The 20,294-nt window shown below is 33.5% G+C and overlaps 1 protein-coding gene across 1 annotated transcript in view; it reads left to right on the top strand.

Annotated features, from left to right (window-relative positions):
- PCDH17 (protocadherin 17) overlaps window positions 1-20,294 on the top strand; it is a 92,226-nt gene that overhangs the window by 67,186 nt on the left and 4,746 nt on the right. The window lies entirely within an intron of this gene.

Below are 20,294 nucleotides of genomic sequence, written 5' to 3'. Positions count from 1 at the left end.
TGTATATATGTAGTTATATATGTATATGTAGTTATATATGTATATATGTATATATAACTATATATACATATATATAGTTATATATACATACATATATATATATATTCTTTTTTTTTCATTCTTAGATAGTTCTACAACAGGCCAATTGTGAAATTAGACTCAATTTCTTTTTAGAGCTATTTGACTTCTCCTCTCTCACAGCATTTACTTTCTTTTATTAAGTTAATGATGCTATAAACTTAATGTTTATATGTTGAAACATATATGTTGAAACAATTCGTATGAGCATTTACTTTCCTTTATTAAGTTAATGATGCTATAAACTGAATGTTTATATGTTGAAACAATTCGTACGTTGAAACATAATCCCTAACGTGATGGTTTTAGGAGGGGTGGCCTTTCTGATATGGTTACATCATGAGAGTGGAGCCCTCATGAATTGGGTTAGTGCCCCTATAAAAGCAGCTTCCTTGCACCGTGTGAGGACACAGGGAGAAGACAGGCATCCATGAACCACGAAGTGGATCCACTCCAGACACTGTGCCTTGATTGGACTTCTTCTCATCCTCCAGCAATGTGAGAAATAAATTTCTGTTGTTTATAAGCGCACACTCTATGGTAGTTTGTTATAGCTTCCCACATGGGCTGAGACAAGTGTCTTACAGAAAAAAAAAAAAAAGATGATTTGATATTAATATATGGGGACATAAAACCCTAAAGAAATACAGTGTTGTATATATGTGAGTGTGGGTGTGTGCCTGTGTGTACGCTAAATTAACTTAAGAAAAATTCCCTTGGTAACAATGAATATAACTATTGCTAATCTACAGTATACTTTGGTGAAATTTAGTGTCAGATTTCATAAGGAAAATATATTTTTGCCTTATCTTTTTCTCATTTGAATATAAAATGTAGTCAAATGTCTTCCAATAAATGTATAAAAATTGAATATTTTAATGTTCATGCATTCATTCTCCCCCAAAGTAGAAAAATGTATTAATATATGCCTTGAGATAATACGAGTATCTGTGGATTTGAATCATCTACCCATACTATCAGTAATAAGTTTTTGACTAAAAACATGCATGTATTTGAAGCCATACTTACAAATATGAAGAAATGCTTTCTCCTTACAAAAGACTATTATATTGTTAGAGCAGATACTCATGTACATGTGTGCACATACTTGCAGTCATACATTTTGCTCTATAACCCAGTAGTATATATGGGAATTTTAAGCAAAATTACTAAAAATATAATTAATGTGTGTGTGAAAAGAAGTCAACAATTTTTAAAAATAAGCACAAAGAGCTATTAATTTGCAAGTATTTAAGGAAAGTATTCTATCTCTAACTATTTGGTAAGATTTGGAAGAATATCTCTCACACACACACATTTTTCCTGATTTCAGTTGAATCTTATACTCAGCAGCATCAATTTTACTGGCATATGTACTTACGTCTTATGCCAAATTTAGTTTACTTATGAATCATTATATAGAAGACATTTTGATTTAGTCATATCAATCTTGTTTTAATTTCTCTGAAATCTACTTTTTAATTTGCCCCATTACCATTCATAGCAGTAATGTTATGCTATCTGGGTATTTTGACAGTCTCTATTAGATTCCTAGGGAAGCTGTAACAAAATACTGCTAACTGGGTGGCTTAAAACAACAAGAGTTTATTATCTCACAGTTCTGGAGGCTAGACGTCCAAATGCAAGGTATTAGCAAGGCCATGCTCTCTCCCAGCTCTAGGAAAAGTATCTTTTCTTGCTTCTGCCTAGCTGCTGGTCGTCGCTGATCATCCTAGACACATCACTCCCATCTCAGCCTTCGTGGTCATATGGCATTCTCCTTGGGTAACTGTCTCTGTGTCAATTATTTTCTCTCTTGTAAGGACATCAGTCACTGAATTAGCGTTCCTCCTAATATTAAGTGACTTCATCTCAAGTAATTATATCTGCAAAGTCCCCATTTCCAAATAAATCACATTCTAATTTTCTAGGTGGACATAAATTTTGAGGGGCACTATTCAACCCATTCTACTCTCTGGACCCCCAACTTCATGTCCACCCTGTTTATAAAATCCATTCACTCCCCTCCGAAACCATCTAAATGTCTTAATCCTTTCCAGCATGAACCCTAAGACCCAAATCTTGTCTATTATTTGAATTAATCAAATATTAATTCAAAAAATCTCAAATTTCAGTACCTAACTCGGGGCTGGGTAAAACTCTGGGTATGTTCCATGCTTGGGGCAATATCATTCTCCTTCCACAGACCTATCAAATTAGAAAACAAGTTTCCTGCTTCCAAAATGCAATGGTGGAGCATTTGGGATAGATATTCTCATTCTGAAAGGGAGAAAATTGAAAGAATAAAGAGCTTACTAGTCTAGAGGAGGCTAGCAATGCAGCAGGGTACATGCCATCAGTTGTCAAGTCTGAGAGTAATTATCTGTACCATAATGCTCTATTCTTTAAGCCCACTTGACCTGCTGAGGCAGTCACCTTTCCTTCCTGGTCCCTTTATCTGTACCCCATCTTTGTTCCTTTCAGTCTATCAGCAGTGTTTCTGCTACTGTGAGATTCTCAATAATTTCATCTTCTGTGGATGCTGAGGATGCGTCCACAGAAATGTGTACCCCATCTCTAATCCTGACCTCTTTGGATGGTTGATCAGATCCCTAAATCACATATCTAATCTCTATAGCAAATGACTGTCTGGCCACACCCTTGTTCCTTGTCAGAGCATGCTTATCAGACAGGAAGAAATTTTTCCCAATCAAGTGGTGCTGGTTCCTTTTTTTAAAAGTTCCTTCCTCAATGAATCTCTTTCCTCTCGCATTTTACTGTAACCAGGGAAGCGAAACCAGGCCACACCTGTCTCTCTGCTTGGAAGTCTTTTTATCTAAGTACCCAAGCTCATCGCTGAGAAGTTCTTTCCACCAACAATGTGGCCAAGTTTCCTGCTACTTTATAACAAGGAGTGCCTTCCAGTGTCCATTAACATTTCCACTTGAGACCTCATGAGAAGCACTTTTAATGTTCACATTTCTACCTACATTTTGTTCATAATGCTATAGACATGTATGCATTCTCTAAAATGACAGAAGCTTTCTCTTCAGCTCTCGATCTTTCTGAGATCTCAGCAGAATTACCTTGAATATTCACATATCTTCCAATAGTCTCCTCAAGGCAGTCTCGGCTTTTTTAAATCATGCATCTCAAAACTCTTCCGGCTTATTCCTATCACCCAATTTCGAATTCACTTCCACATTTTTAGGTATTTGTTGCAGTAGCACCTCACTTCTGGGTACCAAAATCAGTATTGGTTTTAGGCTGCCATAATGATATACCATAAACTCGGTGGCTTAAAACGATAGACATTTCTTCCCTCCCAGTTTTGGAGACTAGACGTCTGAAATCAAGTATCAGCAGGCCCGTGCTCCCTGATGGTTTTGTGTGTGTGTGTGTGTGTGTGTGTGTGTGTTGGGGGTGGGAGGCGGGGATTCTTCCTTGTCTATAGTTAGCTTCTGGTGGTTGCCAGCAATCCTAGACATGACATTACCAGCTCTACTTCCATCTTCACATGGCATTCTCCCTGTATGACTATCTCTGTGTCTCAGTTTACTCGTCCTACAAATACACCAGATTTTGGGGTAGAGCCCACTCCAATCCATGTGACCTCATCTTAAGTAATGACATCTTCAAAGACCCTGTTTCCGAGTAAGGCCACATTCTGATGTTGCAGATTGACATGAACGTTGGAGGAGAAGTTATCCAACCCAAGGCATAGCCCGTGCTGTTTTTTCTCTAAATTGGATGAGATATGTTTTTCTGATCAAGGGAGTTCTATACCTTCTGTGATTCTGGTTATATTATTTAAAAAATGTATGACATATTTTGAATGGGTCTAAAGTATTTTAGACATTGATTACTGAGTTTGGATTATTATCAAGAGAATGAAAAGTACCTTTTATGTAGTAAAATGGTCAGTGAATAGAAAAATTTAAATTTCTGTTAGGAATGAAAATTTGAGAATCATGTCAAGTGAAAAAGAGACAAATGAGTCTGGTAATAAAATAATAAGTGAAAGCTGTGGATTATATAAACTTTTCCTCATATATCTTTGGCAAGAAGTAGATTGTCTTTGTAGAATTTTAAATTGCACACAGTAACAAGAGGACTTACAAATTAATTCTTTTCCTTCCCCTAAACCAATATTCTGTATGTTCTCTGCTCTCTTTACTGCATTAAATATCACAATAGGAGGCATCATTTAAACATGTACACAAGACAGACTTATTTTCAAATTTTTCCATCTGTTGTGGGAATATTCTTTAAAAATAGGAGAGAAACATACACAAATTAAACATGAAGTCAGGGGAAAAAAGAAAAAAAAAATGAAACATCTGCTGGCCAGCAGCACATGGTGGTGTTGTGGTGGGTGGAGTTTGAGCTCCCTGATGTTAACTACTTGACCTGTTTTAACATTGGAATCCTGCATAATTACATTCCAGGGGAAGAGCTAACAAACAATGTTGAATAAAGTTGGTAAGAAGAAAGTGAGACTATTTAAAACATGAAGCTACTTTTGCTAACTGACAGGCGTTATTTTTTACAGCACTTTTAGACTGCAATTGATTTTATATATTTACTGCATGTTTCAATAAGATTAATGCAAACAAAATGTTCTTTTTTCTTAAGTCTAAGACATTGATCCATTATGCAATCTGTAATCAACCTAAGTTAGAGTTTCATAAAAAGCAAAGCAAACAACAACAAAAATAGCATTTTGTTAATTTCATACTACATACATGGTTTATGTCGAGTTAAAAAAGTAGAAATTGTTACAGAAATATGCGTATTTCTCATTACTAAAGCTAATACACTTAAAAATCGAAAGTTTCTAGGTGATCGTATAAAGAACTCAATAACAAATTCTTTCAAGTTCTAGACAATATACAGTGTGTAACTAACATTAAGATGTAGTAAAAATTTTTATTAAAGCCTTGCTCTCTAGGAATAATAAAGAATAGATATTTTGCAACTTTAATTTTGGTGTTCTGTTTGTTTACATCTACCCACTATAGCAGAAAAGTTTTTACTTTATTTAGAGTAAATGAATCCATCCTCACAAGAGTATTTTTCTTATGGACATAGGAATTCATATACTTACTTTGTACTGTTTCTATCTTGTCTAAACTTAAATACTCCAAAAAAGTAACTTTTCTTCCAATCAGACTAAATCATTTGTATCTGGGGAAATACCAGGGACCTTATCTTTTAGGGATTGACCAATCTAAAGAATTCTAATATAAAAATTGAAATCAATAGAGGATTCATGATTCAATTGGCCCTTTTTTCCCACTTGGTTTTTCCATTTGTTAACTAAAAATATTTTATTTTTCAAGCATTCCCGACTTTGCTTTCCTTTGCTATCCTCACCCTACACACCATCACAAGTAGACTTCAGTCTGTTGATCTGCTTCCTCCAGGTGAGCCTTTTCTTCATCTGCTAGCTTTCTTCTCTGTGATCTGAATTGTACTTGTTAGATGATGGCACTCATAAGACTATACACACATAAAGGGCTAGATATATCAACATCTATAGCTGTAGATCTATTTGAAAGTCTGAAGATATCTATATCTGTATCTATAGGTATAGAGATTGATCTATATAGCCATGCAGACTTTATTTATTAAAAGAAAAATAGCATAGTTAATAAGTAATTTATTCTATTGTATCTGCATTGGTACTATTAATATTTCAGGAAAAGCTGTGTAGTGTTAGGGTTTGAAAAAAGAATCTAAATATTCATTTATAGTGGGTCTTTTATTTAATATTGTTAACTAAACTTAAGTGACCCAATTCTTATTTATGTACTAGTAAAAAAATCTACTACTTATAGTAATTTCATTTTGGAAGTAGTGCAGGAAATGCTATGGAAAAAAAAATTGATGAAATGGAACTGTACAGGGCTGGTACAGGAAAGGGATTTGACTACTTTCCTGGATGTTTAGTTGTGGTATAAAGCAATCTGCTCCACCATTATAGCCCAAAGAACTCTGTTTCACCTGAGAAACAAAGTCCCAAATTCTTCTTTCCTTTGGACAAGCAATTACACTCCATATTAAATAAGTGTTGTTTTGTGAAAATGGATTAAAGGCTTCTTTATACATCACTTTGTAAAATTTTTTACACATCACCCTAATGTAGATTCCCAAAGGCAAGGCAGAACCAAATTTATAAAAATTGCAATAGTTAGTGAAGCTCAATATTAAAATCCCTTGAATTCGATAAATTTTGCCAAAACATTTTAATCTCTAAGTGTGCTCTGAATGTGACTCAGATATTTTGGGAAAATGCTCTGATATTTGAAATAACTAGATGGATTAAGTGAAAGGCAGGAAGGAGTATCTAACTCAGGTGAAATTTTAGCTCACCACGCATTTTTCTGTGTCTCAAGAGTATACAGTCCAAGTCTTTGAGTCATTTGAATGCTTTAGAGAGATTTGTTTGGTTTCTGAGTAGTGTAATCTCTACATAAGGTAAACAAGCCAGTAGAGAAAAATATTATATCAGGCTGTTGCTTTGCTTGAAAAATATGCATATATGTTATAGCAGTCTGACAATCACTGTTAAAATGATTTGTGTTGCTTTACTCATGCCAGAAATAAAAAGAGAGAAGAGGTTGCATTATTTTCTGTATGGAAATGAATGGAAATTAAAGAGAACATACAAGCAAAGGCCTTAAATAATGTTAGAGTTACAAGAGTTATACTCGTTAGTCATTTTGGAGAATGAGGTGGAAAGTTTGACATGCATATATGCATGTACACACACATCCATATAAAATCTTTCTTGTTACCTTTAAATCATTGTGAGTTCACATTCATTAAATTATAATCAGTTGGGAAAAAGTTATTTTTAAATTCTGTAAAAATTAAATTCAAGAATAATATTTATACCAGTAATGCATTTTAGCTTTTAGAATATAATTTTTGTTTTTACATTATTTTATCTGTTCTTGAAGATCTCTTTCTCTTGATCTGACATCTGTTTTCTGCTCATGTGCACACGTATGCTCCCTGGTACGTGTACATGTGTGTGCATGTACACACTTGTGTGTTACCATAGCCATCTACCAACTTAAAACACAGAACTATTTGGGAGCTGTGACTGAACATCAGGAAACCAGAAGCTGTTGTTAGGTGGTTTAGACCTTTATTTTTATATGTACTAAATGGTTCTTGAAGATTTTTGCCCTTAGGCAAGGCAATTTCCATTCATTTCCATCTGGTATAAGATGTGTGTTTTCATCATGTGTACGAAGGGTACACATAGAAAGATATGCATGCTTGGTTTTTAGTTATATGTCTTTGCTGATAGTTATCTGACATATTGGAAGGTATCATTTCAAACATATTTTTGTCAAAGTATCAAGTTAATGAAACTTGTGAATATTTTTCATTAACATATGTGCTATGATAAAAGTCTTGAATTTATAATTCAATTATCAGAGCTTACTGAATGTAATCTTTTCTCTATTTTTGTATATATATTTCTTTATTATTATACTAGAGTTATTATATGTAATATAATTATGTGTATGTTATAAAATAATCAGAATAACTATCTTTTTGCTTAAATCACTATTATCTCTCAAATATATGGTTCATACAATGCATTGGGTAATAAGTAGATCAATGAGTGATGTTAGACTGTGTACTTTTTAAATAAATGCTTAATCTTATAACACATCATTTATAGTTATAATTTTATACACAATTATTTGTAGATATATGTTTTTAATAATAAAACTGTACTCAATAGAGAAGTTTCTATTTTCCAAGTAGTTCTAACTTAATAATGTTTTTTTATTTTGTAATAATACTTACCAAAATGACCATATTTACATTAATAACTAGCTAATTTTCTTTTGTGATCAAGTATATTTTTATCAATTCGATGAAAACATTAAAATATATATTTTACTAGAAATTTGTTAAATCATATAGTTAAATTTTATTACATCTCTAGGCAGACCTTAGATTTTAATACTAGAAAATTTTAGATCAAGGAATACACTCATCTGAACCTGAAAAATTAAAATAAATCACCTAAAAATTTAAGGTTAGAGTGACACTTTCTCAAATTTAATTCGTTCTCTTCTTTGGGGAGACACTTGGTGATCCCAAGCTGTGTGTCCAGTTAACAGTTTCCACACTCTCCAATTAACTTACGCCCTACAACATTCTAAAAGAATTTTAGGGTCCAATTTTCCTAAAGATTACAAAGAGATATTTTGTGAAAGAAAGGGTACAAATGTAACTTGTTAGAATTTAAGTTTACTTTTTCTTCGATGATAGGATTGCCTAAAGAATTTATTTGAACCAGACTGTAGAGATCTTTGAACACCAGATTATAACCTTTTTCAGTAATAACCGTGGAAATTGTAAGCCACCAAAAACTGTTTGGCAGCACAAATAATCACTTCTTTCTTAGACTGAACATGTAGATCTTTAAATGGAAAAACTCAAATATACCATGCCTGAATTTAAAAAAAAAAAAAAAAAAAAAACTGTCCCAGTGAATTCTCCATGATGTCAATATGAATTTCCTTTTAGATTAAATTTATATTATAAGTCAGAAAGTAAAATAAGTTCTCTATTTATATTTATTTCACTGTTATTATTACTTATGGGCAATGCACTTCAGTTTTATTGTTTGTTCTTTGCTCTGGGGATGTTTATCAATTAAATTACAGAAAGTACTCTCCAAGATAGTCTTAAAAACACCACTGTATATACTTTTTGATGTTTATAGTGCATTATGTATGGATAGGCTTTCATATCCTTTAAGAACACATTTTTATATTTCTCTGATTCAAAGGTAGCCTTCTCCAATAGCTTTTTGATTACAGAGCAGCGTGGTCCAGAGGACCAATCTCTTGTCTTTCTGTATGTGAATTTCCTGACCTCTTCTCCCAATTTCTTCATTGCTTCAGTGTGTCTTAACGATTACAAAATATTAAAGCTGTTACTAGAAAAATGGCTTGTCATTGCCAGTAAAACCCATTACAAGATACACTTCTGTGTATTTATTCTAGAACATGGATATTGAGTGTATTGATTTTGCTTAAATTTTCATTCTTGGGATGACCCAATCATACAGGATAAAAAAAAAACATCAGCTTCCAATAAACTTACAACACACAAAGGTAATAACATAATGGTTTTAGAGAAGTAATTTTCAAGAAGAGGGAGGCCTTATTTAAAATGGCCTTATTTCTTTTCCTACTCTTTACATATTTGAAAAGTCTGTCTCTAAAGTAATATAGCAGTAATAGTGGTAGTATTAGCAGCTTATTGGAAGGAATTTTAGTAAGATTAGGGACAAATTGTTTAGGTTCAAACTGTCTTTATTTTATTCTAAAGTTACATTTGGGACACTATCAATTTTAATAGTTCTCTCAGAAAAACCCATTTCACAAAAGGCATTTTGAGGGAAAATATGTATTTATTATTGTTACCCATGGAGCCAATCGGAGTTCTGTGTTTCCCCAACAGCAGTGGGGAGAGAGAGGGATAATGGCGATGCAGAAGTGTAGTTAGCATTTGTCCTCAGTTCTTCCTCTCTGATGCAGTGAAGAATCACAAGTCAATGAGACTTAGAGAAGATTTATTAAAGATATATTTTAGAAAGGCAAAGAATGCCCCAAGGAGGCACATGGTCTCAGTGAAGAGCTGAAACAGAGCACTGTAAGACAATAACCAACACAAAGGGGCCACAAAAAGGCCACAAAAAAGGTCACGAAAGGGCAAAAAAAGACTCAGAAGGTGGAATGTCTGCATTATATTTGGGCTGTGATGGGAGGTCCCAAAGGCATTCGTAGGTGATTGGCAAGCGAGATCATTTGGATTGACACTTGGCTGCTATACAACTCTGCCTAGTGTGCATGTGCTTACCCAGAATTCTACTACCATCGGAGTGTTCTCTGGGCAATGTCTAGGCTGGGCCCCTGTTTCTTTGTTCCCCCTGTCACTCATGTCTGATAGCTACCTAACATTATCATTTGTGTGTATATGCATAAATATTGAGGACATTTAGCTTCAGTTTATTTTTTTAATTGTAATATAAATAATTTTTATAGGAATCATTTATGGAGTGGTATAGTTTATATATATATAGATACATATGTATATATGTATCTATATATATATATACACATACATATTTCTCACTCCTTTAACTCTTAAAAGAAAATATCCTTTGTATTACTTCTTCCTTTAAAATGTGCTTTTTAAAATACTGATCTGAGCGAGGCCCCCATCTGTTCTTTTGAAACTCTGTCCATCTAATTTAAGGTAACGTAATTGAAACTTTAGATCTATCTCTAGAGTACAGTTCTGTGAATTTAATTAATAGCTCTTAGAAATTAGGATGTCATTAAAAATATAAAAATATTAAAACTTTCTTAAAAATCAATCTTCTGGGAGTCCTAAATCCTATTGGCAGGCGTTGATTAGTAAATAATAAACAAGAGAGGATTAGTTGCACTTGAATTAACTGTTATCTGAGGATGCTAAAGATGATACCTGATTCTGTTTGTCTCTAACAAATGAAAACAAACAAGTGCTAGAAACAAAATGAACAACAAGATTTAAACTGATAAATAGATGTACATCCCAATAGAAATCAGATAGCAAGCATGAGAGAAAAACACAAATTAAACTATTTTGCTTGCTTCTCCCAAAGAATTTTGCTTAATAGGCATATTTTTTCATTGACCTTTCTGACAGGATTGCCACTTTGCTAGGAGGATGACTTGAATTTTAGATCTGTTCATCCATGTCATCAAAATAGTGTCATTATCAGAGATGGGGGTAGCTTACGCAGGCAATGAAAGCATAAGGAAAACATCCTCTCTAAAGTGAAGAATAGTAGCATATTTAAATAGTCTTGGGTCTGAAATTCACAGAATGAAGTTGCTAGAATTTTAAATTTGTCCTTGTAAACCAAACAGCTTTTACTAACTATTGCATGCCAGAGCATAGGTTTCTCTCTGCATATAAATCAGGTTCTTTTGGAAGCTGCATTAACCCTTGCAAGACTTTAAACTTAATAAAGGTATATTAATTAATTTATATATTAATGATAGCTGCCAGATAAAGTATAAGATACAGAGACAGCTAACTTAAACAAAAGAGAGAAACTGACACATTTGACAATAATGCCATAAAATCGAAAAAGTATAAAAGAAGAAACCTAGGTGAGAAGAGAGAAACTTACAGATGCTGAGGTGTAGTTTTTCAAGCTACTCATTGTTTTCCATAATTTAAATTTATAAAGATGTGATTATTTAAATATAGCCTTTAATTTTAATGAGAGTGTCACTGGCTTAAAAAACTCTCTAAGGGGAAAATATTCTGACTGTCACATTTCAGGTAGATATATGTCAGGCAGGGTTCGTTTATTTTATTTAAAATGGTACCCTCCATAATAAATCTAGAACTTTGGATTTTTATATAAACATGGTATTTAACAGACAAATCTGATGTTACTTTAAATATATGTCTCATAACAAAAGAGAGCTAGGATGTATGTCTTCGTTTAGGTCCTGGAATCGAAAACTGACATTACAGCCTGATCTGAGTAATTGTGAAATGAATAATTCATGAGCAATAAATAGTCACTTCTATTATAGATTACCAATAGTATTTGATACCTTTTATTTTTAATCTTTCTTTACATCAATGACAGCATGTTCTTCAAATTCAGAAGTGTGACTATTGAGTGTGTTCTCCTCACTCAAGAAATAGAGCATGAAATAATGTACTGTGTTATCAATGTTTTTATCTTCAAGGGGTATAAAGATTTCAAGGAGGCAAACAGACTACAGAATAATAAGAATTAGAGAGCAATGCTAGAATATACAACTCAATGGGGAAGTGATGGCATTATCTTCGTCCAAAATAGAAATGCTTATTTTTGAAGAAAATTCTCAGGAATTGTCTTTCATTATTTATTCTTCTTGATATCCAGAATCAAGTTTGAAAGGTTTCTGAGATTCGACTTCTACCTTATTTATGGTCATTCTCCTTGCCTTGTAGAAGTATTTATTATCTCTCACCTAGATACCTGTAAGCTTCTTTCTTCCAGACCTTGTCTCTTCTCGCTTTCTGAAGGAAGGCTTTAATCTTTCAGATATGTGATCATATGCAGTCTTACAGTTGGTTAATAATAATAATGAATCAAAGAAAGAGGGAAGAGAGATTACATAGATGTAGGAAGAAGATATATTTTTCTAGTACAGAAATATAAAATGTAAAATGTGTACTATTAATATAAAATACCAGTTGAATCCACACATATTAATGCTTTCTTTAGTTTAGTAATGGGATGAGATGCAAGCAGAATGAGTCTCATTGGGTTGGAATGAGTATGCCAGTGAATCATACCAGGACCTATTGTTCTCTGTTGGAGACATTGTCCTTGGGACCAAAACTCCAGATATCTCTTTCTAGAAGTAATGCTCATTTGAATACTGCTTGTCTTGTGGCTCATCCCAGTTTTGCACGTTCATATAGACAAGCACCATTCAAACACCACTTTTCAATCAAGCACCTAAATATTTCAAGAATCTTCTGAGACAAGCAATAAATTGACCAAATACTTATATTAGTGCTCCATTGCCTGCAGCATTAAATTTGGTCTTTTATTTAGAGCTTGTCCGTTGTCTTAAATTCTAGCCAATTTCCCCTACACTATTATTTTATTTTTTGACATTGTAACATACTTCCTTTGATTTGTAGAGCAGGTTTTCTACTACTCTGTGAAATGCACACTCCTATTGTGCATTGTTTCACTTTCTATTCCCTTCACCTGGGTCACCCTCTTCCTGCTTTCCACCATCTGCTGAAACTCTGATCATCTTTCGAATTGCAGATCATGCACTTTCTCTTGTACAAGGCCTTTCACAATATTGCAGGTTACACTTTTCTCAGTATTTCTGTTGCTTGACATTCACATGACATAGTTCAAAATGTAACTGATCATGAATTATTTCCCCTTTGCCGGTTTCAAACCTAACTTCACATTTCCAATCAAAGTGTAAACTCCTTGGTGAAGAGTCGTAGTCTTAGAGACTGGAGAACTTTAGAGGTGGATAGACATAAGTTCATTCCCACAAACTTTTACTTGACACAACACCTGTTTTACCATGTTCTGTTCAAGATGCCTTTCTTTGAGCACTTCCGATGCCTCGGCACAAAGTTGGAGTTTAATTCACTCTCATCTTGTAAATAATTGAGTACAACTTCTTTAAACTAACTGCAGAACTACACACAACCAATGCCCTGTTGAATTTGAGCCGTCTTTATTCTGGTGGGGTATTTGGACTGTATTGTTTTTCCTTGAGAGGCTCTGTCAGAGTCGTTTTCTCAAAAACAAAACAAAACAAAATTTGCTTCATTCAAATAGTCTTGCACTTCAGAGCCAATTCTCCTCAGGGTACCTGTTAAGAAAGAGACGGCCCCATTCATGTGGGCCTTTCCTTCCAACTAACTATCTGCTACTGCTCCAGATGATGGCTGTGCCTACAGCGTGAGACTGGGGGAGGTGGGCAGCTAAATTTCGAATGTGAATTAATCTCAGAGCATTGTGCCATGGTGCACAAGTATATTTGTGCCCTAGATTCCCAATGTGTGGTTTAGATTCTCATTACTTTTTATATTCCCAATGCTGTCATCTTAAATGTCCTTATATACTTTTGTTTTCATTCCTTAACATAAGTTTCCATTTAATTTAAGTTGTTTTTGTTTTTGTTTTTAATCTCAGGGCATTAACTACATGTAGTCAATATATATATGCCCCAAATTTACTTGGGTAGACATGTCCAAAGGGTCTCAAACACTGAGCACCATCTCTGAAGGGGTGCAGCTTCATTGAACAGTAAGCGACAATGCTCCAAGCGCGCAAATACCCAGCCGCAATTGGATTCAGCTGAATTTGATATAGGCCAGTGGTTTCTGGTGTCTGAATGCAGCCGTGGCAATACATTCAGAAGCATTGTGCAATGCAGGTGCACGCTAGAGGATTAGCTCTCCAAAGCTGCGCGGTTTGACTATTTGATAGTATTATAATAATTCCTTCTTCAAAATGTGCTCTCCACCTATCAAAAGCAGATAGAATGGCATTTCACAACCATGGTAAAATCTGGAAGCCAGATTGGCAGTGCACCCACCTAAAAATACATATGTTTCTCTCATAATATTCTTATTATGTGGACTATGGTCCTACATTCTGATTCCTTATGGCCAATAATTAGGAATAATTTAAGTTTCTGGGGTCTTATACCTAGTCTTTCATCATTATATAGCCACCAACACGTGAACAGGCATCCTCATAAAATGAGCAAATGAGCATATTGGAATAAGGTACATGATCCCCCTCACATTAAAAATTAGAAGCGAAAACACAGCCCCCATCTGTGTGTTTATGTATCACTTACTTGATTAGTAAAGTAACACAGATCCCTGTGCACAAGTAAGAAACACAGGAAATACAATGCAGTAGATGAAACATCACTTAGTTAAAATAAAGTGATTGGTCTCAGATGTGACATTTTCCATTACCCTTCCCTTTTCTTCCCTGAATAAAGGATACACCGAGCTTATTAAAAATTGTGTTAAAATTAAAGCTGGCAGTCATGTGAGCACTAACAGGGGAAAAAAGCATGTGTGAAATTGTAATATTCGAATATTCCTTTCTTTTTATTCTGACACAGAGGAAAAAAAGTTTTGAGACAACTTTCCAACACTGTCTCTAGAAATAATACCCAAAGTGAAATTTTTACCCCTCTTAGTCAGAGTGGTATTTTTAACTAATATGCTAGTAAATGGGGCATAGAAATCATAAATGGAAATGATTTGAATGAATATAGATTGTTAAGGTGCCATTTATATGGCATGACTCACCCTGTCATAACAAGTGTAAGGGGTTTATAGGACAGTAAAGAGTAGTAAGTGAATAATAATATCGCCAAAAAAAAAGAGAAAGAACTGTTTATGTTAAAAAGTGTCAGTTCACAAGATGTTGCAAATTATGTGAATTTATTGAAAGAAAAAATTTATTAGAGATTTGTTGGACTATATTCTATTTCAGTATTGATGTTTTTCTCTGATATGTTAGAATACATTTGGATAAATCGTAATCTGTTGTACTTATAAAGAAAGGTGTGTGCATGTGTGATATTGTGTGTATGTGCTGACAAAGAAAAAGACAGTAAAAGCAAACAGTGTTTACACCATTAGAACCTTTCAGCAGAAAAGTAGTATATGTGAGCTGCCATTCTAAGATTTGGGCTCTTCATTGTTTGCTGATAGATTCTCTGTGATGGACGCCTCGTTTACATTCTGTAGAGTTAATCTCCAGAACACTTGCCCCAGCCATAAATAGAGATGGTTGCCTGCTCTCTGCTTTTCTAAGCAGCTAATTAGGTGTTGTGAAAGCTTACGTTGGTGAAAGAAGGTAAATTAGAAATAAAAAAGAAAAATGAGAGCAAATAAAAAAAAATGGACTTCCATTTATAGAGTTGTCTACTTGGAAACAACTCTAATTTTAAGATGCTGTTAGAAACAGTAGCAACCACCACAGTAATAGAAGAACACTACCCTATTTAAAACTATTTACAAAGCACAAATAAAACCATTTTGTTAACAGTCATTAAGCAGAGAAAACTCAAATGTCCTTTCTCCCATTGCCACTGCACTTTAGAATTTGCTCATTGATGCCCTGACTTAAGGATTTGGGTTTTCAGAATTTTAAGATACTGACAATTATTTCCTCATTATAAAACATTAAATCAGATGTGTATCTGAAACTCTAATGCTAGAAACAGTATGCGTGTTTTCAGAAGTACAGATATGTGGGCTCCCTGGGCAACAGGCAAGTTTGAAACTAAGGGAAGGAAATCCTTTTATGTTTGCTAATGTTTCCCTAAGTGGTAACAAGTTGCCAACTCTCTCTCTTCGGGTGGTGTAGTAATGCTTCCAAGACAGAAGAAATAAACTTAACTTCTAATTTGTGATAAATTTGTGCCGGAGAGTGAGATAGATTATAATAGAGAGGTAGATTTACTCCGAAATAAGAAATTTTGTGGATGGGTTCCTTGACGTGTTTCCTTTGCAGTGAACACCACGGAGCTGCAACACACAAGGATTTTTCCCGACTTTTTCCCAAAATAACTGTGTTCAGCAGAGGCCCCCTTAATCTTTGTTAATCCTTGCTGGTTTAAATAGTATTCTGGCTTCAAATTTTAATCTTATGCATAGTAATTGTTGGCCCCTCTACCCATCATTGAAATGGCTATGCATTCCTAATGAAACAGGGATATTATAATATTAAAACTACACTATAAACAGTAAGTAGGATAGCCTTTGTAAAAGATTGCTAAAATCCAAATAATTAAATGGTGGATAATTTAATGTTTTGCCTAAATATTTTTTTTTCACTTACATAGACTTAACTTACACAATGATAATTACTTTGAAGGTATATTTTGGCACAAAATGATCACTTGCCTACTATCTCTGAGATTAAGTTATTAAATTGCTTGGTCTATGTTAAAAAAAAGAGAAAGTGTTCAGATATGTCAGCCAATATAAATATGCAGATTTCAGACATCTTTATGTCTAAATCAATTTGAATTATAGAAAGTTCTAACATTAGAGGTAGTGAAGTTGATCCAATCATAGATTTTAAAAAGTTTTATATATATATATATTTCCATTATGCACATATAATGTTCTACATGTAAATATGTTTATGTATACTTATATATGTTTATGTTATCCATCCTATTATGAATATAGACCTTTCCTGTTTTTTTTATAGTTTCACCTGTAATTTTATGGCAATTGCTGAGACTTAATTTTCAGGAATGCATTGGCTATTCATTTGAGTTTTAAATTTTATATGGACTATATGGTGGAGAAAACTCAATTTTATCACACACACATACAAATAAAGATCTGTGTGTGTGTGTCTGTGTCTGTGTCTGTGTCTGTGTGTGGTTTATGGTACAGCTGAACAAAGAGTACTATTGTTGTTTGAATGACTGTGTCATTTGCAAAAAATATTATAGAAGTTAAGATGCAAAATTGAACTAATTAAGATTTCAATACTTCCCTTTGGGAGCTTGTATAATAGTCAGATGTGGCTATAGGAGTATAGAAAATGATTCTTAATACTAAACAAGTTATTTAAATTTATCTGATTATTACATGATCCTTCAGGGAATCATATATTTTAAAAATTAGACTCTGTAAACTTTCCCTATAGGCATAACTGCCCAGATTTCCAGCTGTTGGACCTCAGAATTGTTTTCTCTTTGCAATATGAACATGCTTATCTCTCAGTTTTTCTCATCTGCATACTATTTGAATTATGCCTTCTTTCCGGCAAAGGGTGCGTTCTGTGAAAGGGTAATCATGTTATATTGAGGAAAGGATGAAAATGAAGATAAATAATTTCTTTATAATCCCAGATTCGTCCAGAAGAAAAAAGGGAACCTTGGATCAATTATTTTTGCTTTGATTTCTTCTGTCCAGGATCTCTGAGTTTGTTTTCTGATGCAGATATCAAATATATGCAAATAGCAGCTGTCTATATAATTTGCTTTTTTTTTTTAAATATCTGTAGCCTGTAATTCAACATATCTAATCTGAGATCCGTTTTCCCTAAGGTGTAGAAGTTTGATTATCTACATTTACAGCCCTAGCTTAAGAAAACACTTCACACTATTATTCTTTATTAAACATATTTAGTTTATTTAGGGAATTTTTTAAAAAATATATAGTAAAAGGTACACATGGCAGAAATATGGCTCTTTTTTTATATTCCCCTTCCTCTTCTTTTTCTGTTTCCCTCCTTCCGCCTTCCCTTCACTTAGCTTTCCATCTTCTCTCTTTTTTCTCTTTCTTTTTTTTCATCTCTTTATTTATGTTACTTCAGAAATAATTTCACTCTCTCACGAATTCTTATTTGACCCCTGGCAGTTATCATTCACTTTACGCTCATAGTTTCTGCTCTTGTACAAAAGTGTCCATTCAATTCTTTTCACTGTCTGTGAACTGCTGCCATCAAATTACAATCTAATCGCAAGGTGAACAGCTTATAATGTATCACAATCAATACTCAAAATTTGCTCCCTAGGGTGTGACATAAAAGAGCCAAGCAAAAAGCTGCAGATTTTCAGCAGTAAAGTGCAAACAATCATTTTATGTTGATGGTTTCAAATTCAATGTCGATTTACACTTTCATATATCTGCATTATTCTATCTCTTTCATTCTCTTCTTAAATTCATATTGAATTTATTCAGTGCTAGGCTATTTAAATGGCCGAAATTGAAGGCCAGTCAATATTGGAATATAAAACTATGTTAGTATGTTTCAAGAAGAGTATATGGGTTGTAAAGGAAGTTTTTTAAAAATTATCTCTCAAAGATACAAAAGTATTGCCAAGAAAAATAGGTAGTAGAGTTTTGTACTGCGTTTTTGAAGGATAAAATTGATTTAATGAAATGATGCATACTTTTTTTCTAACACTTACTGATGCAGATAGGTAATTTTTATGATTCCCACTCAGAATATGTAAAGAAAATAAATACCTAATATTTAACTTTTCTGGATATTCTTTTGTTTTTGAGTCTGGGTGAATAGTTCAGTTTGAGACTACATTTAAGCATTCTTGGCTGCATTATATAATAAACAACATATTTCATTCACTCACAGGTAAATATATTTTTAAAAATATGACAAAATTGAAGTAGAGGCGAGCTACTTAAAGACTTTTTGAACATTTTGCTAGTGTGCATGATACATGCTATGAAATACCACAGTATTTTTATTTTAAGACACCATTTTGATTCCTTTCTAAAAAATGTTAGTCTCATATGAAATTATTCTACCCTAAAACCTCATGAGATAAATCAAGTTGTGGTTTATTTATTTTTTCTTTTTTGGAGAGGGAATTATTTATGTGTTCTAAACATGAACTCAGATTTTATTTTTGACTTTGAAAAGTAACGATATAAATTTACACTGCTATTACATTTGTTCTTTTAAATATTTTTCACGTGAACTCTTTTTCCTTGCACAAGACACTATAATTTTGTAGGGATCCTCTCATATCAATGACATGGCAATCCCAAGAGTTCTAAATGTGTAGGAAATTCTCTTCCCATCACATACAACTAAATTGTAAATATCCTCTCCTGAAAAAGAAAAAGTCCCTGATTTACAACGTATCATTAGACATTAAAGGTAACAACCATTTGTGGATGAAAGGACCACTGGGAAGATATCATTCAAAGTTATAGTTTAAAATATCGAGGTCATGGATAGATGCAGCTGTTGACATTTTCTTTCATGTTTTCTTGCTCAACATCTATTAAAATAGGAATTATTAGAGAATGCTTCATTTAGATGTTCTATATGCTTACTGGCAAAAGAGAGAAGTTAAAATTCTCACAGAAAGCATTATCATTTAAAATAAGAAATCACAATTTGTCATTCATTCTGAACTCCCTCTGTTGACTAAATTCATTTTCACCTACTAATACCAAAAACAGAAAGCTGAAGTGAAGAAAAGTGATTACATGATCCATACCTATATCTAATAAAACAAGAATGCACACTTTTTGACAAGCTATTCATAACACATTCTGATAGAAAATTCCATTTGCTACTCTCAGTAGGAATAGTAGGCTTTTAAAGGAAACCTTTTATTTTATGACTGTCACCAAAATAACAATTACAAGCAAAATGAGGATAAAACATGGGGAAAAAAAGCAGCTTATAGCTTGTTATAGAACTTTGCAATCCAGTTTTTGCCCTGTTATTTGATTTGAAACATTAATCCTGGCAATCCTTTTTGAAGTTTACTGTTTCCAGGATGGGTTATATAGAACAAAGACTATCTGATATCCTCAGGAAATTAGTTTACAGCGATGTGCTATTCTACTGAGAATGATTCTCCAATGGCCACTTTTCACTTCTTCTGATGCTATGGGAATTCGTTAATACCTAGAGAATAGACTTAAATAAAACCATTGTCTCAACCAGCGGGTTTATGCAACCATCCTGAAATGTTTTAATTATTGTTTTCTTTTCCTTTTTAATTAAGAGACCAGAGGTCAAGCAAGCCCACTGAGAGTTGGTGGCAGCCTTGGTAGAAATGTAGCGGAAACCCTTATGATTGGATGTGCTGTTTTCTCTTTTG

Source organism: Pteropus alecto, unplaced genomic scaffold, assembly GCF_000325575.1.
Source record: "Pteropus alecto unplaced genomic scaffold, ASM32557v1 scaffold35, whole genome shotgun sequence".
NCBI classification, from domain to species: domain Eukaryota; kingdom Metazoa; phylum Chordata; class Mammalia; order Chiroptera; family Pteropodidae; genus Pteropus; species Pteropus alecto.
The sequence above is the reverse complement of the archived record's forward strand: the minus strand, read 5'-3'. Positions and strand labels throughout refer to the sequence as shown.